We start from the raw sequence: 22,091 nt of genomic DNA, 5'->3' as shown, positions 1-22,091 counted from the left end.
GGGATGAGAAAACCATCTGGGCTCCAAAATTGTACAGTTTCCTTCCCAGAGCTTCAGAGTGTGATGTGATCTCTTCAAAGTTGCTCTTGGCTGTTTCGTTTGTTCCCACATGGATGAGAAGAAAGGGAGACAGATCTGTGGGTTTCATGAGTGATGGCAATCCTTCTGTCCCATCCCTAATCTGTGCTCTGGGGAGACAGCATACCTAGCGAGGGTCCATGGATCTTCCCGGCCTACCTCAGTTTCCATCCCATGCAAGAGGGAGTCTCCTGGTGCAATTTCTCTTCTCTTCTTCTAGTTCCTATAGGGAGCATCTCATTCGGCACAATGGCCGTGGAAAGGCAGAAACTGCTCAACGTTCCACAGGTCTCTTCCCCGGGTGAAGGAACTGAACATTCTTTCTATCAAGGGAAACTGGTTGTGTGAACATCTGTCAGAGATGCTTTAGCGATGGATTTCCAGGACCGGCAGTGGGGCTGGACTAGACGGGACGCCCACCAACTCCACATAGCTTTGGACTGTACGCTTGATGCCGTTTGATTTTTCTCCTCTGTGTTGCATGGGTGCCTCTTGCAATAGTTGAACCTTTCTGGCTGGTTTTATCTTGGGATGTTTTTCTTCGCTGTGTCTCTTATAGCACAATGTTCTGTGTTTTGTGATTTTCATTTACCTTTACTGTGCCCAGAAAACTCTGGTTTTTGGACAATGTGAAAGTGAAGTTAACTAATACATATATGTGTGAGTCTATCGTGTCTACCTGGTTACCAACAGCTCGGGGTGGTGGTGGATAAGGATGAAGCATTTGTAGAAAGAAACCAGAGGAAAACATTTACAACTTGCAGACTAGCTAGTGGGCGGCTCACTTTCTGCTCAGAGGAATGCTCTGGACCCAAGGTGTCTTATATCAGTAAAAGACAATATTTAAAGCTAAAAGCAGTAAGTATACAAATATTAAGAAGGTTCAAACAAATACCACCCTAAAATACAGTAAACAAAATCAATACCAAAAATGCATTCAAAGCAGTAAGGGGCAACTGCCTATTTAAAAACCCTCCTTAAGGAAGCCAATCGCTCAGGGAAAGCTTGCCTGAAGAGAGAGGTCTTTTAGCTGCTTGTGGAAGGAGAGCAAAGATGGGGCCTGGCTGGCCTCCAGTGGCAGAGAGTTCCAAAGTCTCGGAGCAGCCACAGAGAAGGCCCCACCAAACGCACCCAGGAGGGTGGCGGGACCGAGAGAAAGGCCCCTCCTGATGATCCAGCTGAAGGTTAGCATGGTACAGGTAGACTAGGAATCAAGAGACCTGGGTTCAAATCATCACTCAGCCGTGGACACTCATGGGATGGGGGGAGGAGTTTGCAATGGGAAACAACTTCTTGAACATTTCACATGCCTCAAAAATCTTGCCAGGGTTCCTATAAGTCAGAAGTGACAACCGTGTGCTTAGCCTACTGGCTTCCCTCCCTTTAGATCCTCAACGCTGAACATCCGTGCACCCCCTCCACCGGTTGAACTACATCTCCCATCAGGGAGTTGACAGGAGCTGGGGCTGATAGGACTTGTAGTTCCGCCACTCTGGAGACCACCAACCAGGTTGGCAAGAGCCTGGCAAAAGCATCCAGCGTGGTGACTTCCTGAAACAATTACAAAAACAAAAAAACAAAAAATATTGAACAATTTTTATTGCAAATTTCCTTTCCAAAATTGTATGAATTGTTTAGAGGCTTTCCCCTTTCCTTTCACTAATACAAATTCAACAAATGTACCCCAAATAGCATAAAAATATTAGAATTTATTTCCCCTCTTTTCATCTTGAGATCAATTTATCATTTAATGCAACGTCCCATACTTCACTGTACGAGCCTTCTAATTTAATATCATTTTTGTCTTTACAAAACCTAGCTATTAATATTATAGCACTTGTCATAAAATTGTTGCTCAATTCCTTCGAATAATAATCCAAATCTACATTGTCAAACATTGACAATAAAGGAATTTTAGCATTAAATTCAATATCTTTTCAAATATATCACACGTTTCCTTAAAAATTAGTTTCCAACATTTCTTAACATTTTTGTTAACATTTTTCTTAACATTTTTGCATTTTTCTTAACATTTTTTCTTAACATTTTTGCGATCTTGAGAAAAACGCTGAATTTCCCACCGAGGCAGAGCGGTTTCCTTTATACACCCTAAAACAGAACCATTGGGAGTGAATGGGAGGGGGGATCGGCTGTGCCTCTGCAACGCTTTGCTTTCTGTGAACTTCCTGGATTGATTCATTTTTCCTTTTGGCCCAAATTAGTAAAGAAAGAAAGCAGAACACAAACCCAGGGCCGCTCACCTCCCCAGGAGGCTGACTGGCAGAGACAGAGATCAAGGTCAGCCGGCGGCCTTCTTCAAGGAGGTCACCCTTCCAGGATGGGATCAGAGAGGAGCCCAGCGGGGAAGAGAAGGGGAACATCAATTCCATACAGCCAGGCCACCCTTTGCAAGGATGGGTGAAGGAAGCCTGCGGTTGTCTGGGTGGGAAACTGCTCCCCTCCACGGTTTTCTGAGAGGAGTCAAAAACAGTGTGCAGGCTTTCCAACCGCATATACAGAGGTGGGGTGAACCAGGGCCAGTCCAAATTCAGAATATTGTATTTTAAAATAAATTTATTCCATAAGTCATTATGTTCCAGTAGCCAGGTTTCACTTATTCCTGCGGTTACTCCTGTTGACTAAGTCATTCATTGCATCCCATGTTATTAACTCGGAGCATTGTAGTAGCCAAGGGGGGGGGGACATTATTAAGTTCCCCCTAGTGGCCAAATCTGTTATTGTACCTTGGAATTTTTAAAAAATAAACTCAAAACTTAACACCAGGAAATGACTCCCTTACCACATAATATTGATGAGAGAATGGCATAAAACCTGAAAATTTTACATGAAAATGTTTCTAAAAATTACTTCAAAGAATCAGAGGAAAGTGAGCACAAGGCAGCTATACATTTTTGAACCATTTTGGAACATTTCGAGTTGTGCACTTTGGCCCTCTTACTTTTGGCTGTGGGAGGGACCCACCTGTCTGCCATGCCCACCATGCAGGGGCATGGCTCAGGGCCAGAGAGCAGCCAGGTGTGCACAGCCTGAGGAGGGGCCTAAGCGAAGCCCCACCCCCCAAGAAGGGGCTTCCACCGTTGCTCGGAGCAACCACTGTTGTCTGGGGCATTCCGCCCGTGCCCATTGGCCAGTTCTCTCCAGGGATTCTCCTTGACCCTTGGTGGCTGCCCATTATTGCCAACCCTACCTGCCCGCTGGCTTCTTTTTCTCCTTTTTCCTGGCCTTTACCCACTTCCTGCACCTTCCCCTTCTCCTCTGCTCATTCTAACCTCTTTTGCCTATTTCTCTTCCTCTTCCTCCTAATGGCGACAAGAGCGCTGCCCTTCATTGGATGGAGCTCCTCGTCCGTGATCTTCGTTCACGCCCAGGCCAGGTAAGGTCGCCTGGTTGGTCTCCTGGGGTTAGGGGCAGCGCGGGAGGGTGTCGGGGGACGTTGTTGTTGTTCTTTCATTGTTAAGTCGTATCCGACACTTTGTGACCACCTGAACCAAAGCATGCCAGGCCCTCCTGTCTTCCACGGCCTCCCAGAGTTTGGTCAAAGTCACATGGGTCACATCAATGACTCTGTCCAGCCACCTTATCCTCTGTCATCCCCTTCTCCTCTTGCCTTCACACTTTCCCAACATCTGGATCTTTTCCAGTGAGCCTTCTCATTAGATGGCCAAAGTATTGGAGCCTCAGTTTCAGGATCTGTCCTTCCAGTGAGCACTCAGGGTTGATTTCCTTCAGAATGGATAGGTTTGTTCTCCTTGCAAGCCAAGGGACTCTCAAGAGTCTCCTCCAGCAACACAATTCAAACGCATCAACTCTTCGGCGGTCAGCCATCTTCATGGTCCAGCTCTCACTTCCATACATCATGACTGGAAAAAACCATAGCTTTGATTATGCAGACCTTTTTGGCAAGGTGATGTCTCTGCTTTTTAAGATGCTGTCTAGGTTTGTCATCGTTTTCCTCCCCAGAAGCAGGCATCTTTTGATTTCGTGGCAGCTGTCACCATCTGCAGTGATTATGGAACTCAAGAAAGTAAAATCTGTCACTGCCTCCGTATCTCCCCCTTCTGTTTGCCAGGAGGTGATGGGACCAGTGGCCATGATCTTAATTTTTTGAGCTTCAGACCATTTTTTGCACTCTCCTTCACCCTCATTAAGAGGTTCTTTAATTCCTCCTCACTTTCTGCTATCAGGGTGGTATTGTTTGCAAATCTGAGGATTTTGATATTTCTTCTGGAAATCTTAATTCCGGCTTGGGATTCATCCAGTCCAGCCTTTCATATGATGTAAAGGAGACAATATACAGCCTTGTCGTACTCCTTTCCCAATTTTGAACCAATCTGTTTTTCCATATCCAGTTCTAACTGTTGCTTCCTGTCCCACATATAGATTTCTCAGGAGATGGATAAGGTGGTCAGGCACTCACATTTCTTTAAGGACTTGCCATAGTTTGTTGTGCTCCACACAGTCAAAGGCTTTTGCGTAGTCAATGAAGCAGAAGTAGATGTTTTTCTGGAACTCTCTGGCTTTCTCCATAATCCAGCGCATGTTAGCAATTTGGTCCCTAGTTCCTCTGCCTCTTTGAAATCCAGCTTGTACTTCTGGGAGTTCTCGGTCCACATACTGCTGAAGCCTTCCTTGGAGGATTTTGAGTATAACCTTGCCAGTGTCTGAAATGAGTGCAATTGTACGGTAGTTGGAGCATTCTTTGGGACCGCCCTTCTTTGGGATTGGGATCCTCTGGCCACTGCTGACTTTTCGAAACTTGCTGGCATATTGAACGTAGCACCTTAAAGCAAAGCAAAGCAAAGCGTGCTGTTTATATAGCGCCCCATAGCGCTTCAAGCACTCTCTGGGCGGTTTACAAGTTAATTATGCAGGCTACACATTAACAGCGTCATCTTTTAACATTTTATATAGTTCAACTGGAATGCCATCACCTCCACTGGCCTTGTTGTTAGCCAGGCTTTCTAAGGCCCACTTGACTTCACTCTCCAGGATGTCTGGCTCAAGGTCAGCAACCACACTATCTGGGCTGTCCAGGACATCCAGATATTTCTCGTATAATTCCGCTGTGTATTCTTGCCACCTCATTTTGATGACTTCTGCTTCTGTTAGGTCCCTTTCATTTTTGTCCTTTATCATGTCCATCTTTGCACAAAATGTTCATTTACTATCTCCAATTTTCTTGAACAGAACTCTGGTTTTTCCCTTTCTATTCTTTTCCTCTGTTTCTTTACACTGTTCATTTAAGAAGGCCCTCTTGTCTCTCCTTGCTATTCTTTGGAAGTCTGCATTCAATTTTCTGTAACTTTCCCTATCTCCCTTGCATTTGGTTTCCCTTCTCTTCTGTGCTATTTGTAAGGCCTCGTTGGGCAGCCACTTTGCTTTCTTGCAATTCCTTTTCTTTCAGATTGTTTTTGTTGCTGCCTCCTGTATAATATTACAAGCCTCCGTCCATAGTTCTTCAGGCACTCTGTTCGCCAAGCCTACTTCCTTAAATCTGTTCTTCACTTCCACTGTGTAATTATAAGGGATTTTGTTCAGATTATACCTGACTCGCCCAGTGGTTATTCCTTCTTTCTTCAGTTTAAGCTTGAATTTTGATATAAGAAGCTGATGATCACAACCACAATCAGCTCCAGGTCTTGTTTTTGCTGACTGTATAGAGCTTCTCCATCTTTGCCTGCAGAGAACATAACCGATCTGATTTCGGTATTGCCCATCTGGTGATGTCCATGTGCAGAATCGCCTCTTGTGTTGTTGGAAAAGACTGTTTGTGATGACCAGCTTGTTCTCTTGACAAAACTCTACTACCCTTTGCCCTGCTTCATTTTGAACTCCAAGGCCAAACGTACTTCATGTTCCTTTTATCTCGTGACTCGCTATGGTATCTCCCCCCACCCCACTTCTCCCCATTTCTGCAGGGTGAATGCGCCAGTGTGCAAAAGGAAAGCCAACGGGTCCCTGGTGGCTCCATCCATCTTCGCCTCGAGCTAGGCTCCATCGGCTCCTCCAGGTGGGGCCTTGGGCAGGGGGGCCAGGAGTCGGGGGTGGTCTCCCTCCTCCCAGGCTGTGGGGCGGGAGGGCAGCCACCGCCATTTGGGGCTTCTGAGAAGGTGGAGGCAGTGGGTCTCCCGGCAGGTGCATCCTCAGGTTCTACCTGGTTGGGTTCCCTGCCCAGCCAGGATGGCTGCCTGGTGAGTCTCTGTTCTCCCAGCCCCGTCGTTCCAGATGGGAGGGAGGGCTGTGGGGCGCCCTAGAGGCTTGGCCAGGGACCTTCTCTGCCTTTGGCAGTCCCACGAGCGAGAGTGGAGGGGGCACGCTTGTGTGTCGGTGCCCGAGTGGGAATGGGCCAAGTGGGGGTGGCAGACCCCACTCTCATTGTGCCCCCTCATGATCCACAGTCCCAATCCTGTGAGGCTGGAATGGGGGGGAAGAATTGGCCCCTGAGGGATCCCATGGGCCCAAATGATCACAATAGGGCTGTCGGTTATCTAGTCGGTTTCCAGTGGTCGAACTTATACTCTTCTTTCTCTCACAGCTGCCCCCAGCGCGGAGGAGCCGATGGAATGGTGCCCGTCGGTAATGGAGGAGGCCATGGATTGGGCTCCTTCTTCCTATCCAGAGGAGGAGCCCATGGACTGGAGTCCTTATTAACACAGGTGAGGAAGGGGAGGGGGTCGGGCAGGCAGGCAGGCAGGCAGGCAGGCAGGCAGGCAGGCAGATAGACAGACAGACTGACTGACTGACTGACTGACTGACTGACTGACTGATTGATTGATTGATTGACTGATTGAGAGAGAGAGAGAGAGAGAGAGAGAGAGAGAGTGAAGGTGCCACAGAAAATGCAGCAGGGCTTATTTTCAGGGGATGTTTTTTTTTTTCATGTACAACCATCTACATGGATTCAAATGCAGTCCTGTCATCTTCTCCTGGTTGCCTCATAAGGATGATGGGTGGGCTTTCACTTAACGAGGGCTTATTTTTGGGGTAGGGCTTATTGTGACAAACCCAGACCTACTGGGATATGTCACACAGTTACACTAAGCTGCCACCAACCATTCCCTTTAAGAAGTCACACAGACCAGGGATGGATTTTTAAACAATAAAAAGAATAAGGTTTATTTTAAATACACACAGGGAAAAATAAACAATCAGGTGAATAAGATAAAGTAACGTGGCTTATTCTCACTCATACAAGCATACAGTTTGGTTCACCCAGAACCCTTAACTTGAAGCACAGACCCTGAACCTATCAGTTCTGGCTAACCAACAGACACCTGAACCTATCAGGTTGGTACTCTGACACACAGAAGTACCCTGTCTGACACACAGACTCCCACAACAGCTTCTTCTTCCCAGCTGCTGCTTCGTCACATCCCAGAGTCTCTCAGTGTCTCCTCTTTCACCACACAGGCATCACATATTTATACAGTACAGCCCCTCCTCCTGATGTCCCGCCTTCCACTCCCCATAGGATGGAACTTTCCCTCCAAACCCATGACAGACAGGTAACATCAGTGCTGTATGTAACACCTCCCCTCTTTATAAGTTGTTTTGTAGGGGGAAAGCTAACGTGCTTTTCACCAAAAAAACAACCTGTATAAAACACACAACAACAGTTATACATACCATATTATACTTACTTATACTTACATTCTAAGTTAAACATTTACCATTTAGGCATTTAAACATTTACCATATACATTACATCAATTTACCTTTATTCATACAAACCAAATTCAAAACCAGGTACATTTACTTTTTTCATCATTATATACACATAGTCCATGTTCTTTCGCCGTCTTCATTCTTCAGGTCTTCTTGATAAGGCGTCAGCAACACAGTTCACTGACCCTCTGACCACCTTCACTTCAAAGTCATAGTCCTGTAGGTTTAAAGCCCACCTCATAAGTTTGCTATTGTGGGTTTTCATTGTCTTTAACCATTGCAATGGTGAATGGTCAGTACACAGAATAAAATGTCTTCCCCAGATGTAAGGCTTGGCCTTCTGGATCGCGTAGACTATGGCCAAACACTCCTTCTCCACGGTTGCCAAATGTCTCTCACCTTTTTGAAGTTTCCTACTCAGGTAGGACACTGGATGTTGGTCACCATTCTCATCCTCCTGGCACAGAACTGCTCCTACCCCGCTGTTAGACGCATCTGTGTAGATGATGAACTCCCGGTCGAAGTCTGGAGCACGCAGGACTGGATAGTTGATTAACGCCTCCTTCAACCTCTGGAACGCCGCCTCACAGTCGCTGGTCCACGGGATGCGGTCATCAGCCTTCTTCCTCGTCAGATCGGTCAGCGGAGCCGCAATCTCGCTAAACCTCGGGATGAACTTTCTGTAGTAGCCCACTGTGACAAACCCAGACCTACTGGGATATGTCACACAGTTACACTAAGCTGCCACCAACCATTCCCTATAAGAAGTCACACAGACCAGGGATGGATTTTCAAACAAATAAAGAATAAGGTTTATTTAAATACACTCAGGGAAAATAAAACAATCAGGTGAATAGGATAAAGTAACGTGGCTTATTCTCACTCATACAAGCATACAGTTTGGTTCACACAGAACCCTTAACTTGAAGCACAGACCCTGAACCTATCAGTTCTGGCTAACCAACAGACACCTGAACCTATCAGGTTGGTACTCTGACACACAGTAGTACCCTGTCTGACACACAGACTCCCACAACAGCTCCTTCTTCCCAGCTGCTGCTTCGTCACACCCCAGTGTCTCTCAGCGTCTGTCTCAGCATCTCCCACTCACCACACAGGTTTCACATTTATATACAGTACAGCCCCTCCTCCTGATGTCCCGCCTTCCACTCCCCATAGGATGGAACTTTCCCTCCAAACCCATGACAGACAGGTAACATCAGTGCTGTATGTAACACCTCCCCTCTTTATAAGTTGTTTTGTAGGGGGAAAGCTAACGTGCTTTTCACCAAAAAACAACCTTGATAAAATACACAACAACAGTTATACATACCATATTATACTTACTCATACTTACATTCTAAGTTAAGCATAGCAAATAGGCATTTAAACATTTACCTTATACATTACATCAATTTACCTTTATTCTTACAAACCAAATTCTAAACCAGGTACATTTTACTTTTTGTCATCATTATATACACATATAGTCCATGTTCTTTCGCCGTCTTCAATCTTCAGGTCTTCTTGATAAGGCGTCAGCAACACAGTTCACTGACCCTCTGACCACCTTCACTTCAAAGTCATAGTCCTGTAGGTTTAAAGCCCACCTCATAAGTTTGCTATTGTGGGTTTTCATTGTCTTTAACCATTGCAATGGTGAATGGTCAGTACACAGAACAAAATGTCTTCCCCAGATGTAAGGCTTGGCCTTCTGGATCGCGTAGACTATGGCCAAACACTCCTTCTCCACGGTTGCCAAATGTCTCTCACCTTTTTGAAGTTTCCTACTCAGGTAGGACACTGGATGCTGGTCACCATTCTCATCCTCCTGGCACAGAACTGCTCCTACCCCGCTGTTAGACGCATCGGTGTAGATGATGAACTCCCGGTCGAAGTCTGGAGCACGCAGGACAGGATAGTTGATTAACGCCTCCTTCAACCTCTGGAACGCCGCCTCACAGTCGCTGGTCCACAGGATGCGGTCATCAGCCTTCTTCCTCGTCAGATCGGTCAGCGGAGCCGCAATCTCGCTAAACCTCGGGATGAACTTTCTGTAGTAGCCCACCAACCCAAGAAATGATTTGACTTTTTTCTTGGTGTTGGGTCTAGGCCAATCACGAACTGCTTCTATTTTGGCCTCCAGGGGTTTTATCATTCCTCCCCCTACCATGTGACCTAAGTATTTTATTTCTGGGCTACCCAGCTGACACTTGCTGGCCTTTACTGTTAGCCCTGCTGCACTTAACCTCTGCAGCACTAACTCCAGGTGTATCAGGTGATCTTCCCAGGTATTACTGAAGATCCCTATGTCGTCAATGTAGGCCACTGTAAAGTCACTGAGCCCTGCCAAGGTCTGGTCCATCAGCCTTTGGAATGTGGCTGGTGCATTTCTGAGACCAAAGCTCAGGACTCGAAACTCATAGAGACCAAAAGGGCTGCAAAAGGCAGTCTTTTCTTGATCCCTGGGATCAATTCTTAATTGCCAATATCCCTTTACCAGGTCCAATGATGAGATGAACCGACAACCCCCTATGGTTTCAATCAGGTTGTCTAGCCTGGGCATTGGGTAGGCATCAGGAGTGGTTACACGGTTTAATTTCCTGTAATCGACACAAAACCTAATGCTCCCATCAGGCTTGTCCACAAGGACTATCGGAGAGGACCAAGGACTAGAAGAGGGGACGATTATGTTCTCCCTCAGCATCTCGTCCAGCTCCTTCCGCACCTTGTCCCTATAGGGTCCCGTTACTCGGTATGGGGATACTGCCTGCGGGGGTGCATCCCCTGTGTGGATCCGATGCATCACTCCCTTCACTATCCCCGGCTTGTTGGAAAACACCTGTTGATATTTACTAAGCAGCATTTTTAGTTCTTGCTGCTGGTCTTGGGTGAGTGCAGGACTGATCTTTACCTCCTCTGGGTTGTATTTTACTTCCCCTCTACCCTCCCAGAAGGGTAATTCAGCTTCCTCACTCTCAGCTGCTTTTATCGCGAATAAAACCCTCTGTTCCCCTCTGTAGTAGGGTTTTAGGGCATTCACATGAACCACCCTCCTTGCTTGGTTCTCCTCCTGCTCTATTAGGTAGTTCAGGTCTGACATCTTGGAAATGACCCTATATGGTCCTGCCCATTTGAGCTGCAGTTTATTCTCTCTGCAGGGCCTAAGCCAAAGCACTTCCTCCCCTGGGTCAAAGTGCCTCTCTCTAGCTTTGTGGTCATACCATGTTTTCTGTCTGACCTTCTGAGCTTGCAGGTTTTCTGCTGCCAGCTCTAGATTTCTCCTTAGGTCATTCATCAAGGTGTCTATGTAAGTCACAACGTCTTGTGGGTCATCCTGGGTGATCTGCTCCCAATTTTGTTTGATCAAATCAAGGGGCCCTTTCACCCCTAAGTGTGCAGCAGACATGTCAGAGTGACCCCTTTGTAAGATCATGGGGCGATACTTTTCAGGTACCACCAGCTGACTTCTGATCCCATCTCCCCCTTTTGAGATATTCCTCAGGGTCTCTCTATATAAAATCCCCTTTTTCTCCAGAAATCTCACTGGGGTTTCAGGTGTTAGCTGGGCGTCAGTCACCTGTTCAAAACACTTTTGGAGAGTGGCGTCTGCCTTTTGCTCCTGTCCAAATCTGCTGTCTGTGGTTAAGGTTTCCACCACAGCTTCTGAACTCCCCTCTGCTTCCGTCTCTGGCTCATCATTACCCCCTTGAACTGTCCCCGTGGTGGCTTGTGAGCGTGTAATCACTAGCACCCGTTTCACATGTTCAGCCAGGTCATTTCCCACGAGCACGGCTGCTGGCAGAGTCGATGAAATCGCTAGCCGCCAAACTCCCCTCCAGCCTTGAAAGTTGACAGGTACCTCTGCTACTGGCAGAGAGATTACCTGCCCCTCAATCCCTGCCACCTTCATGCTCTCATTTGGGATTATAAACTCCCTAGGAATAATATCTGGATGGCACAGGGTTACCTGGGAACAAGTGTCCCGCAGCCCCCTATACTGACGGTCAAGTATTCCTACGTCCACCCCTGCTGTCTCAAACAACTGAGAATCTGTTTTCACCAGCAAGCAGCGCTTTACCTCTATAAGAGGACCATTTTCCTCAGCCTGATCAGCAGCGGTAGCTGTTCCAGACTGAGTAGCCATGGCAACAGGCTCCCTCAGTGACACTGAGCCTTGCTCTTTCTGGACACAGAACACAGCTTTTGGCTTGGTTCCACTAGACTCCTGAGGCACCATTCCTTTTAGCTGCTTTAATTTCTCACACTCTGAGATTAGATGACCCTTTCCCTGACAGAAATAACATTTTCTGGTGTATTTTGATTCTCTCTCATCTTGTTTTGGTTTTCCCTCCAAAATCTGAGGTCTTGGTTTCATGTCTGAGGGCTTCCCTTCACCATGGGCCCCTCCCCCTTGCTGGCTTTTCCCTGGTCCCTGAGAGTACTTGCTGTAGGTTTCTTTGGGTTTACCTACAGATTTCCCCTCACCCAAGGGCTTTCTTATTTGGGAAATAAAATCTGCGATCTCTGAGGCTTCTGCCACAGACCTCGGTTTCCTTTCCCTCACCTGGAATTTCAATTCCCCATGCAGGACTGAATAGAACTGTTCCAGCGCTATCAAATCTTTAAGCTGCTCATAGGTCTCTGTCCCTTCCTGCGATAGCCATTTCTCAAGCAGCCTCACCAATTGGGCCCCCACTTGGGTAAAAGTCTGTTCTGGTTTTTTGGTGAGGGACCTGAATCTTTGTCTCAGCTGCTCTGCATTTATCCCATGTCTGGCAAACACCAGTTTTTTAAACTCTGCAAAATCTTTCATCAGTTCCTCAGGCATCTCGGCATAAACCTCAGCCAGGCTACCACTGATTAAAGATCGCATGATGGTCATCTTCTCAGTTTCCCTCACTGAGAAGTCCACAAACGCTCTTTCCACTAAGGAAAAGAACACCTCAGGACAATCTCCCTTGTGGTACACAGGGAATTTCTTCAGGTCAGCTTTAGACAATTGGCCTCCCTCAGAATCCCTATTGTTATTATTGTTCTGGTTCATCAGTTCCAGTTTTCTTAATTCAAACACCATTCTTTCTTTTTCCAGAGCAATTTTCTCTCTCTCCCTCTCCATTTCCATTCTCTCTCTCTCCAATCTTTCCTGCCTCTCCATTTCCCTCACCCTCAGTTCATGCTGTTGGGCTAGGAGTATTTTTCTGATCTCTGGGTTCTGCTCTCCTGTGCTGTCACCTTGCACTGAGCCAAATTCATCCTCAGAACCTTGGTCAATCTGGGGGTCTTTCACTTCACTCATGTCTGCTACTTGGCTTCGAGTCAAGGGCATAATCCCCCCTCAGAACAGGCTGCTTTAAAAAGTCAAGCCTCAAAATAAAACGACCACTTTTTTCCTTCTTGCCTCAGAACCAGCTCTCCCTAGAGATTGCTGCTGTTCTTCAGCACTAACTTGCAACAGTATCGAGTCAGAGCCTACCCCCCTCTGCTGGGCCTCTCAGCTGGCAAGCTAGATCACTGTTACTACGCAGTTTTGCCTCAGCTTTTTCCCGCCAAAACTAGGCTGCCTCAGAGCACCTTAATCTAAGTCTCCCCAGTTGGCACGTTCTTCTACTAGCGCACCTCCCCGTGAGGTACACCTAGAAGATTACCTACGCGCCTCAGACTGTCCCTGACTAGACCCCCCTTGCTCTGGGCACACTTGCCAAGGCTTTGCTGGACCACTGGACAACTGGACCAGTCGTATCCCACACGCTGGACACCAATCAATGTGACAAACCCAGACCTACTGGGATATGTCACACAGTTACACTAAGCTGCCACCAACCATTCCCTATAAGAAGTCACACAGACCAGGGATGGATTTTCAAACAAATAAAGAATAAGGTTTATTTAAATACACACAGGGAAAATAAAACAATCAGGTGAATAGGATAAAGTAACGTGGCTTATTCTCACTCATACAAGCATACAGTTTGGTTCACACAGAACCCTTAACTTGAAGCACAGACCCTGAACCTATCAGTTCTGGCTAACCAACAGACACCTGAACCTATCAGGTTGGTACTCTGACACACAGTAGTACCCTGTCTGACACACAGACTCCCACAACAGCTCCTTCTTCCCAGCTGCTGCTTCGTCACACCCCAGTGTCTCTCAGCGTCTGTCTCAGCATCTCCCACTCACCACACAGGTTTCACATTTATATACAGTACAGCCCCTCCTCCTGATGTCCCGCCTTCCACTCCCCATAGGATGGAACTTTCCCTCCAAACCCATGACAGACAGGTAACATCAGTGCTGTATGTAACACCCACCAACCCAAGAAATGATTTGACTTTTTTCTTGGTGTTGGGTCTAGGCCAATCACGAACAGCTTCTATTTTGGCCTCCAGGGGTTTTATCATTCCTCCCCCTACCATGTGACCCAAGTATTTTATTTCTGGGCTACCCAGCTGACACTTGCTGGCCTTTACTGTTAGCCCTGCTGCACTTAACCTCTGCAGCACTAACTCCAGGTGTATCAGGTGATCTTCCCAGGTATTACTGAAGATCCCTATGTCGTCAATGTAGGCCACTGTAAAGTCACTGAGCCCTGCTAAGGTCTGGTCCATCAGCCTTTGGAATGTGGCTGGTGCATTTCTGAGACCAAAGCTCAGGACTCGAAACTCATAGAGACCAAAAGGGCTGCAAAAGGCAGTCTTTTCTTGATCCCTGGGATCAATTCTTAATTGCCAATATCCCTTTACCAGGTCCAATGATGAGATGAACCGACAACCCCCTATGGTTTCAATCAGGTTGTCTAGCCTGGGCATTGGGTAGGCATCAGGAGTGGTTACACGGTTTAATTTCCTGTAATCAACACAAAACCTAATGCTCCCATCAGGCTTGTCCACAAGGACTATCGGAGAGGACCAAGGACTAGAAGAGGGGACGATTATGTTCTCCCTCAGCATTTCGTCCAGCTCCTTCCGCACCTTGTCCCTATAGGGTCCCGTTACTCGGTATGGGGATACTGCCTGCGGGGGTGCATCCCCTGTGTGGATCCGATGCATCACTCCCTTCACTATCCCCGGCTTGTTGGAAAACACCTGTTGATATTTACTAAGCAGCATTTTTAGTTCTTGCTGCTGGTCTTGGGTGAGTGCAGGACTGATCTTTACCTCCTCTGGGTTGTATTTTACTTCCCCTCTACCCTCCCAGAAGGGTAATTCCGCTTCCTCACTCTCAGCTGCTTTTATCGCGAATAAAACCCTCTGTTCCCCTCTGTAGTAGGGTTTTAGGGCATTCACATGAACCACCCTCCTTGCTTGGTTCTCCTCCTGCTCTATAAGGTAGTTCAGGTCTGACATCTTGGAAATGACCCTATATGGTCCTGCCCATTTGAGCTGCAGTTTGTTCTCTCTGCAGGGCCTAAGCCAAAGCACTTCCTCCCCTGGGTCAAAGTGCCTCTCTCTAGCTTTGTGGTCATACCATGTTTTCTGTCTGACCTTCTGAGCTTGCAGGTTTTCTGCTGCCAGCTCTAGATTTCTCCTTAGGTCATTCATCAAGGTGTCTATGTAAGTCACAACGTCTTGTGGGTCATCCTGGGTGATCTGCTCCCAATTTTGTTTGATCAAATCAAGGGGCCCTTTCACCCTTCTCCCAAATAAAAGTTCAAATGGACTAAACCCGGTACTGGCTTGTGGCACTGATCGATAAGCAAACAAAAGGGATTGCAGCTTCTGGTCCCAATTGTTTGGATTCTCTGCCAAGTAAGCCCTAATCATGCGCATTAGAGTCCCATTGAACTTCTCAGTTAATCCATTACTTTCAGGATGATAGGCAGTGGTTTCCTTGTGCTTAATTCCACAGATTTGCCATAAGCGTTTCATGAGCTTTGATGTGAACGATGCGCCCAAATCTGTGATTATCTCTGAGGCAAATCCCATCCTGGACATATACCCCACCAAAGCATCGGCCACTGTGTTAGTTTCGATGTTAGTCAAGGGTATGGCTTCAGGATACCTTGTGGCATGGTCCACAATTGTTAGAATGAACCTGTTCCCCCTCTTTGTGGCCTTGGGCAAAGGTCCCACAATATCCACCCCTATGCATTTGAACGGAGTGTCAATCACAGGCAAAGGGCACAACTTTGCTTTGGTCCTGTCGCGGTTATTCCCCTGCCTTTGACACACATCACATTGTTTACAGAACTCCCTGATCTGCTTCCCTATGTCAGGCCAGTAGAAATTCTGTGTGATTCTCTGCTGTGTTTTGTTCACCCCTAAGTGTGCAGCAAACATGTCAGAGTGTCCCCTTTGTAAGATCATGGGGCGATACTTTTCAGGTACCACCAGCTGACTTCTGATCCCATCTCCCCCTTTTGAGATATTCCTCAGGGTCTCTCTATATAAAATCCCCTTTTCCTCCAGAAATCTCACTGGGGTTTCAGGTGTTAGCTGGGCGTCAGTCACCTGTTCAAAACACTTTTGGAGAGTGGCGTCTGCCTTTTGCTCCTGTCCAAATCTGCTGTCTGTGGTTAAGGTTTCCACCACAGCTTCTGAACTCCCCTCTGCTTCCGTCTCTGGCTCATCATTACCCCCCTGAACTGTCCCCGTGGTGGCTTGTGAGCGTGTAATCACTAGCACCCTTTTCACATGTTCAGCCAGGTCATTTCCCACGAGCACGGCTGCTGGCAGAGTAGATGAAATCGCTAGCCGCCAAACGCCCCTCCAGCCTTGAAAGTTGACAGGTACCTCAGCTACTGGCAGAGAGATTACCTGCCCCTCAATCCCTGCCACCTTCATACTCTCATTTGGGATTATAAACTCCCTGGGAATAATATCTGGATGGCACAGGGTTACCTGGGAACAAGTGTCCCGCAGCCCCCTATACTGACGGTCAAGTATTCCTACGTCCACCCCTGCTGTCTCAAACAACTGAGAATCTGTTTTTATCAGCAAGCAGCGCTTTACCTCCACAAGAGGACCATTTTCCTCAGCCTGATCAGCAGCGGTAGCTGTTCCAGACTGAGTAGCCATGGCAACAGGCTCCCTCAGTGAGACTGAGCCTTGTTCTTTCTGGACACAGAACACAGCTTTTGGCTTGGTTCCACTAGACTCCTGAGGCACCATTCCTTTTAGCTGCTTTAATTTCTGACACTCTGAGATTAGATGACCCTTTCCCTGACAGAAATAACATTTTCTGGTGTATTTTGATTCTCTCTCATCTTGTTTTGGTTTTCCCTCCAAAATCTGAGGTCTTGGTTTCATGTCTGAGGGCTTCCCTTCACCATGGGCCCCTCCCCCTTGCTGGCTTTTCCCTGGTCCCTGAGAGTACTTGCTGTAGGTTTCTTTGGGTTTACCTACAGATTTCCCCTCACCCAAGGGCTTTCTTATTTGGGAAATAAAATCTGCGATCTCTGCGGCTGCTGCCACAGATTTCGGTTTCCTTTCCCTCACCTGGAATTTCAATTCCCCATGCAGGACTGAATAGAACTGTTCCAGTGCTATCAAGTCTTTCAGCTGCTCATAGGTCTCTGTTCCCTCCTGCGATAGCCATTTCTCAAGCAGCCTCACCAATTGGGCCCCCACTTGGGTAAAAGTCTGCTCTGGCTTCTTGGTGAGGGACCTGAATCTTTGTCTCAGCTGCTCTGCATTTATCCCATGTCTGGCAAACACCAGTTTTTTAAATTCTGCAAAATCTTTCATCAGTTCCTCAGGCATCTCGGCATAAACCTCAGCCAGGCTACCACTGATTAAAGACCGCATGATGGTCATCTTCTCAGTTTCCCTCACTGAGAAGTCCACAAACGCTCTTTCCACTAAGGAAAAGAACACCTCAGGACAATCTCCCTTGTGGTACACAGGGAATTTCTTCAGGTCAGCCTTAGACAGTTGGCCTCCCTCAGAATCCCTATTATTATTGTTGTTCTGATTCATCAGTTCCAATTTTTTTAATTCAAACGCCATTTTCTCTCTCTGCAATTCCAATTCAATTCTCTGTCTCTCTAATCTTTCTTCCTTCTCCATTCTCTCTCTCTCTCTCTCTAATTCAAATTGCCGCTGTTTCTCTCTTTCCCTTTCTTCTCTTTCCCTTTCCTCCATTTCAAATTGCCTCATCCTCAGTTCATGCTGTTGGGCTAGGAGCAATTTTCTAAGTTCTGGGTTCTGCTCTCCTGTGCTGTCACCCTGCACTGAGCCAAATTCATCCTCAGAACCTTGGTCAATCTGGGGGTCTTTTACTTCACTCATTTCGGCCATCTGGCTTCGAGTCAAGGGCATAATCCCCCCTCAGAACAGGCTGCTTTAAAAGTCAAGCCTCAAAATAAAACGACCACTTTTTTCCTTCTTGCCTCAGAACCAGCTCTCCCTAGAGATTGCTGCTGTTCTTCAGCACTAAACTTGCAACAGTATCGAGTCAGAGCCTACCCCCCTCTGCTGGGCCTCTCAGCTGGCAAGCTAGATCACTGTTACTACGCAGTTTTGCCTCAGCTTTTTCCCGCCAAAACTAGGCTGCCTCAGAGCACCTTAATCTAAGTCTCCCCAGTTGGCACGTTCTTCTACTAGCGCACCTCCCCGTGAGGTACACCTAGAAGATTACCTACGCGCCTCAGACTGTCCCTGACTAGACCCCCCTTGCTCCGGGCACACTTGCCAAGGCTTTGCTGGACCACTGGACAACTGGACCAGTCGTATCCCACACGCTGGACACCAATCAATGTGACAAACCCAGACCTACTGGGATATGTCACACAGTTACACTAAGCTGCCACCAACCATTCCCTTTAAGAAGTCACACAGACCAGGGATGGATTTTTAAACAATAAAAAGAATAAGGTTTATTTTAAATACACACAGGGAAAAATAAACAATCAGGTGAATAAGATAAAGTAACGTGGCTTATTCTCACTCATACAAGCATACAGTTTGGTTCACCCAGAACCCTTAACTTGAAGCACAGACCCTGAACCTATCAGTTCTGGCTAACCAACAGACACCTGAACCTATCAGGTTGGTACTCTGACACACAGAAGTACCCTGTCTGACACACAGACTCCCACAACAGCTTCTTCTTCCCAGCTGCTGCTTCGTCACATCCCAGAGTCTCTCAGTGTCTCCTCTTTCACCACACAGGCATCACATATTTATACAGTACAGCCCCTCCTCCTGATGTCCCGCCTTCCACTCCCCATAGGATGGAACTTTCCCTCCAAACCCATGACAGACAGGTAACATCAGTGCTGTATGTAACACTTATATTACGAGCATCCTGAAAAATCATAATAGGGCTTATTTTCAGGTTAGGTCTTATTTTGAGGGAAACAGGGTATTCCTGCTCACTTTGCCTGCCAATTAAAACTTGACCCTGCCACATGCCCCCCTGCCTTGATGTTATTATAGGAAGGGGGGTAATCAATCTGTATTCCAATCTTTATTCCAATAACCTACACTAAGGCTTTGTTTCTGTTTCCAGTAAACCATGGTTTAGTGTTACATCCAAACACTACTTTCTGTGGGTAATCCTAATGGTGGTTTGTTGAAACAAGTCAACTCATCAACCATGATTCTGACACTGATTGTGCAACCCTAATTATATTACAATTGTATTATTTAAAAACATCATTGTTTTTGTGTTTTTGCTGCTTGGGTAACAGCCTATCTTCCATATTATTTTGCTTCCTTCCTTACTTCGCTTCCTTCTTTCCTCCCACCCTTCTCTCTTCCTTCTATCATCTCTTCCTTCCTTCTATTTGTTCCTTCCTTCCATCAATCATGAGGTCCTGAGTCTTTTTCTTGGCGAGAGTCCACCCGAATTGAAAATGGCTTGGCGGCATGAGAAAGAACAGACAGAGCGACCGAGAAGGCCCTCTATCTGGTCAGGGGAGCTTCATGCCTGTGGGCAGGCTCAAGCAGGGCGACGGAGGCCTTTGAGAGACCTTGGACCCAAATCTTGCCCATTCTTGTTTTGCAGAGATTCTGAAAAAGGAGAGCCTTCCCGCAGTCCAGAAGCTAAGCGGTGCCAGGGCGGCTTCCCACCACCAGCGCCTCCTCTTCGTGTCCCTTCAGTGGTGACACTGCCAAGAGCAGAGAGACACCACCAACTTCCCCAGGATCAAAAAACATCCAGACACAGGAAGGCACGTGCCCATGGAAGATGCCTGGGCGCCAAGATCCCGTCCTGCACGTCTGGATGATGGACACCTATAACCCCCCATCCCATGAGTGTACGTGGCCTCCTCCTTGCTTTCTTGGATTTTAAGGGGTTCCGGTTCTGGCTCGCCCAGGCAGCATGCTTTTGGGCAAGCGGCAATTATTTTATCTTTATTTTACTTAACTTTTCGGTGATGCAACCTCCGCCATCCCCACTACCACGCTTTGAAGACCAAAGCATTCTGGGATGTCAGAGTTCGGGTCCTTGGTACGCGCACGCTGGAGAAGAGGCGGGAGCGGCGGCGGCACCAGCACCAGCTGCCCCAAAGAGAGGAAGGGAGGGGGGCAGATCTTGGGGTAGGCTAGGTGGGGTGGCAAGAGAAGGAGGCCAGCACCACTGCAGCCCTCAGCCCAGGCACGAGGAGCGGCGGCCTAGGCAACAAAGAGCCGCCCGCCTGCTATATCTCCAGGCTCGGCCTGCGTTGCTCCCATGGGAGCAGACACGTCCTCCTCTTCCTTCCCGCCGCTGCCTCAGGGAAACACTGCCTGCGGTGGAGGAGGTTGGGGCGGTGAGGGGGGCGGCCCTGACAAAAGACCCCTTTGTCCTCTTCACCAAGTCGCGAGGGGCTGCGGGGAGGCCCTCTTTCCTTTTTTTGGTATTATTAGTATTTCATTGTTAATTGGTTAATTGTATATGTTATGATGAATTAGTAATATTGTTAGTTAACATTAGAAAAGGCATCTGCAGATTAAATAAATAAATAAATAAAATTATTAATAAATAGAACATAAAACATAAATATAATATATATATACATACATATATATTAGTAGTAATAAATAGATAAGTAATATAAATGTTTTAAAAATATGTTTTGATTTGCTGATAATTTGAATAAATTAACACTGTGGGGGAATCATAGTGACTTTGTTTTGTTGTTTAGTCATGTGCGACTCTTTGTGACCCCATGGACCAGAGCATGCCAGGCCCTCCTGTCTTCCACTGCCTCCCCGAGTTGGGTTAATAAATAAATAAATATTGGAAAGACGGCTGTTTAGCGTTCTCCTGAACGCCTCCAATGTGCTCCCCACATGGGTTCCCTTGTCATACTGCTCCAACAGTTAAAAAGTTTTGTTTTTTTATATTCAGCCGAAATCTGGCTTCTGGTATCTTGAGCCCTTGATTACATGTCCTGCACTCTGGGGTGCCTGAGAGCAGATTCTGTTCCAATTTCCGTTCCTCGGAGTATTCCAGCCACGACAAAGCTGCCCCTTTCCTGCCTTGCTCCCCCTCCCCTCCGTGGTGACACCCTCAGACCTTCAACATTCATCCACATATTTCTGTCCCTGCTCTCCTCAACACACACACACAACAACAACAACCAAAGTTTTTAACAGCAGCTCAGAAACTTGGAAACATTGATTGAGGTTTGTGAAGGTTAGACACAGGAAGCCTTAGAGGTGAAATCTTTCCTTTCTGGCCGCGATGAAGGGAAATCAGTTTATCCATTCCTTTCTTTTGGGGGGACATCCTGATGCTGTGCATCTTGCCCAGGGCCACACGGAGGGGTTGTTAGTCATTACTGCACAACATAAATATCATTCTTTCTCCTTTTGGGAGTAAAGAAGGAAGATACTTTGGTTCGTAGTACTTGAATTTTCCTGTAGAATCTGTAGATCTTCCATAGTTTGGAGGCAATTTTATTATAAACATTACAGGCAAACTTTGTATAGGCATCCTTCAGTCTGGAAAGACTATGGTAACCTGCTCTGAGTAGAGGACTTGGAACGGTGTCTAGTGTGGCTGAGGAGGGCAATTCAAGAGTGACCATCCCTTCCACACTGAAGACAGATACCATCTGTCCCCTGTCCAGCTCCCTGATTTTGCTGGTTGTGGGACGGCCTCTTTGCCTCGGCCTGCTGGACAAAGGTCTCTTCAAATGGGGATGTGTCCGGCTTGTCAAAGACCCCCAAAGAGCACCTCCCAGCCTGTGTTCTGTGCCTCCACACCAGGGTGTGAGAAAGGCCTGGGCATCCAGCAATTTCTCCTTCCTCCAGAAGTGGCCACTTCCTGTCCAGATGCAAGAGAGCGAGAGAGGAAACCAACACAAAGACGAGGAGCCGCTCGTATTGTTAAGCGCAGGGGCAGCCAGAGGGAGAGAGCCTCTGGAGACTGGACCACTCCGTTCGCCTGAA

The 22,091-nt window shown here is 47.2% G+C and overlaps 2 long non-coding RNA genes across 2 annotated transcripts in view; one reads left to right on the top strand and one right to left on the bottom strand.

The window, feature by feature from the left end:
* Positions 1-1,299: 1,299 nt before the first annotated feature.
* The window catches only part of LOC144584077 (uncharacterized), a 28,351-nt gene continuing 7,559 nt past the window's right edge, over positions 1,300-22,091 (bottom strand). Inside the window, exon 2 of the long non-coding RNA XR_013538112.1 lies at positions 1,300-1,629. This is a non-coding gene — a long non-coding RNA (uncharacterized LOC144584077). The remainder of the gene's footprint in view (positions 1,630-22,091) is intronic.
* LOC144584076 (uncharacterized) lies at positions 6,627-20,812 on the top strand. The gene is made up of 2 exons (XR_013538111.1): positions 6,627-6,755; positions 19,717-20,812. It is a non-coding gene; the product is annotated as an uncharacterized LOC144584076 (long non-coding RNA).

The sequence above is a fragment of the Pogona vitticeps genome, chromosome 7 (assembly GCF_051106095.1).
Source record: "Pogona vitticeps strain Pit_001003342236 chromosome 7, PviZW2.1, whole genome shotgun sequence".
In the NCBI taxonomy this organism is placed as follows: Eukaryota; Metazoa; Chordata; class Lepidosauria; order Squamata; family Agamidae; genus Pogona; species Pogona vitticeps.
This window is presented reverse-complemented; position numbering and strand designations above follow the sequence as displayed.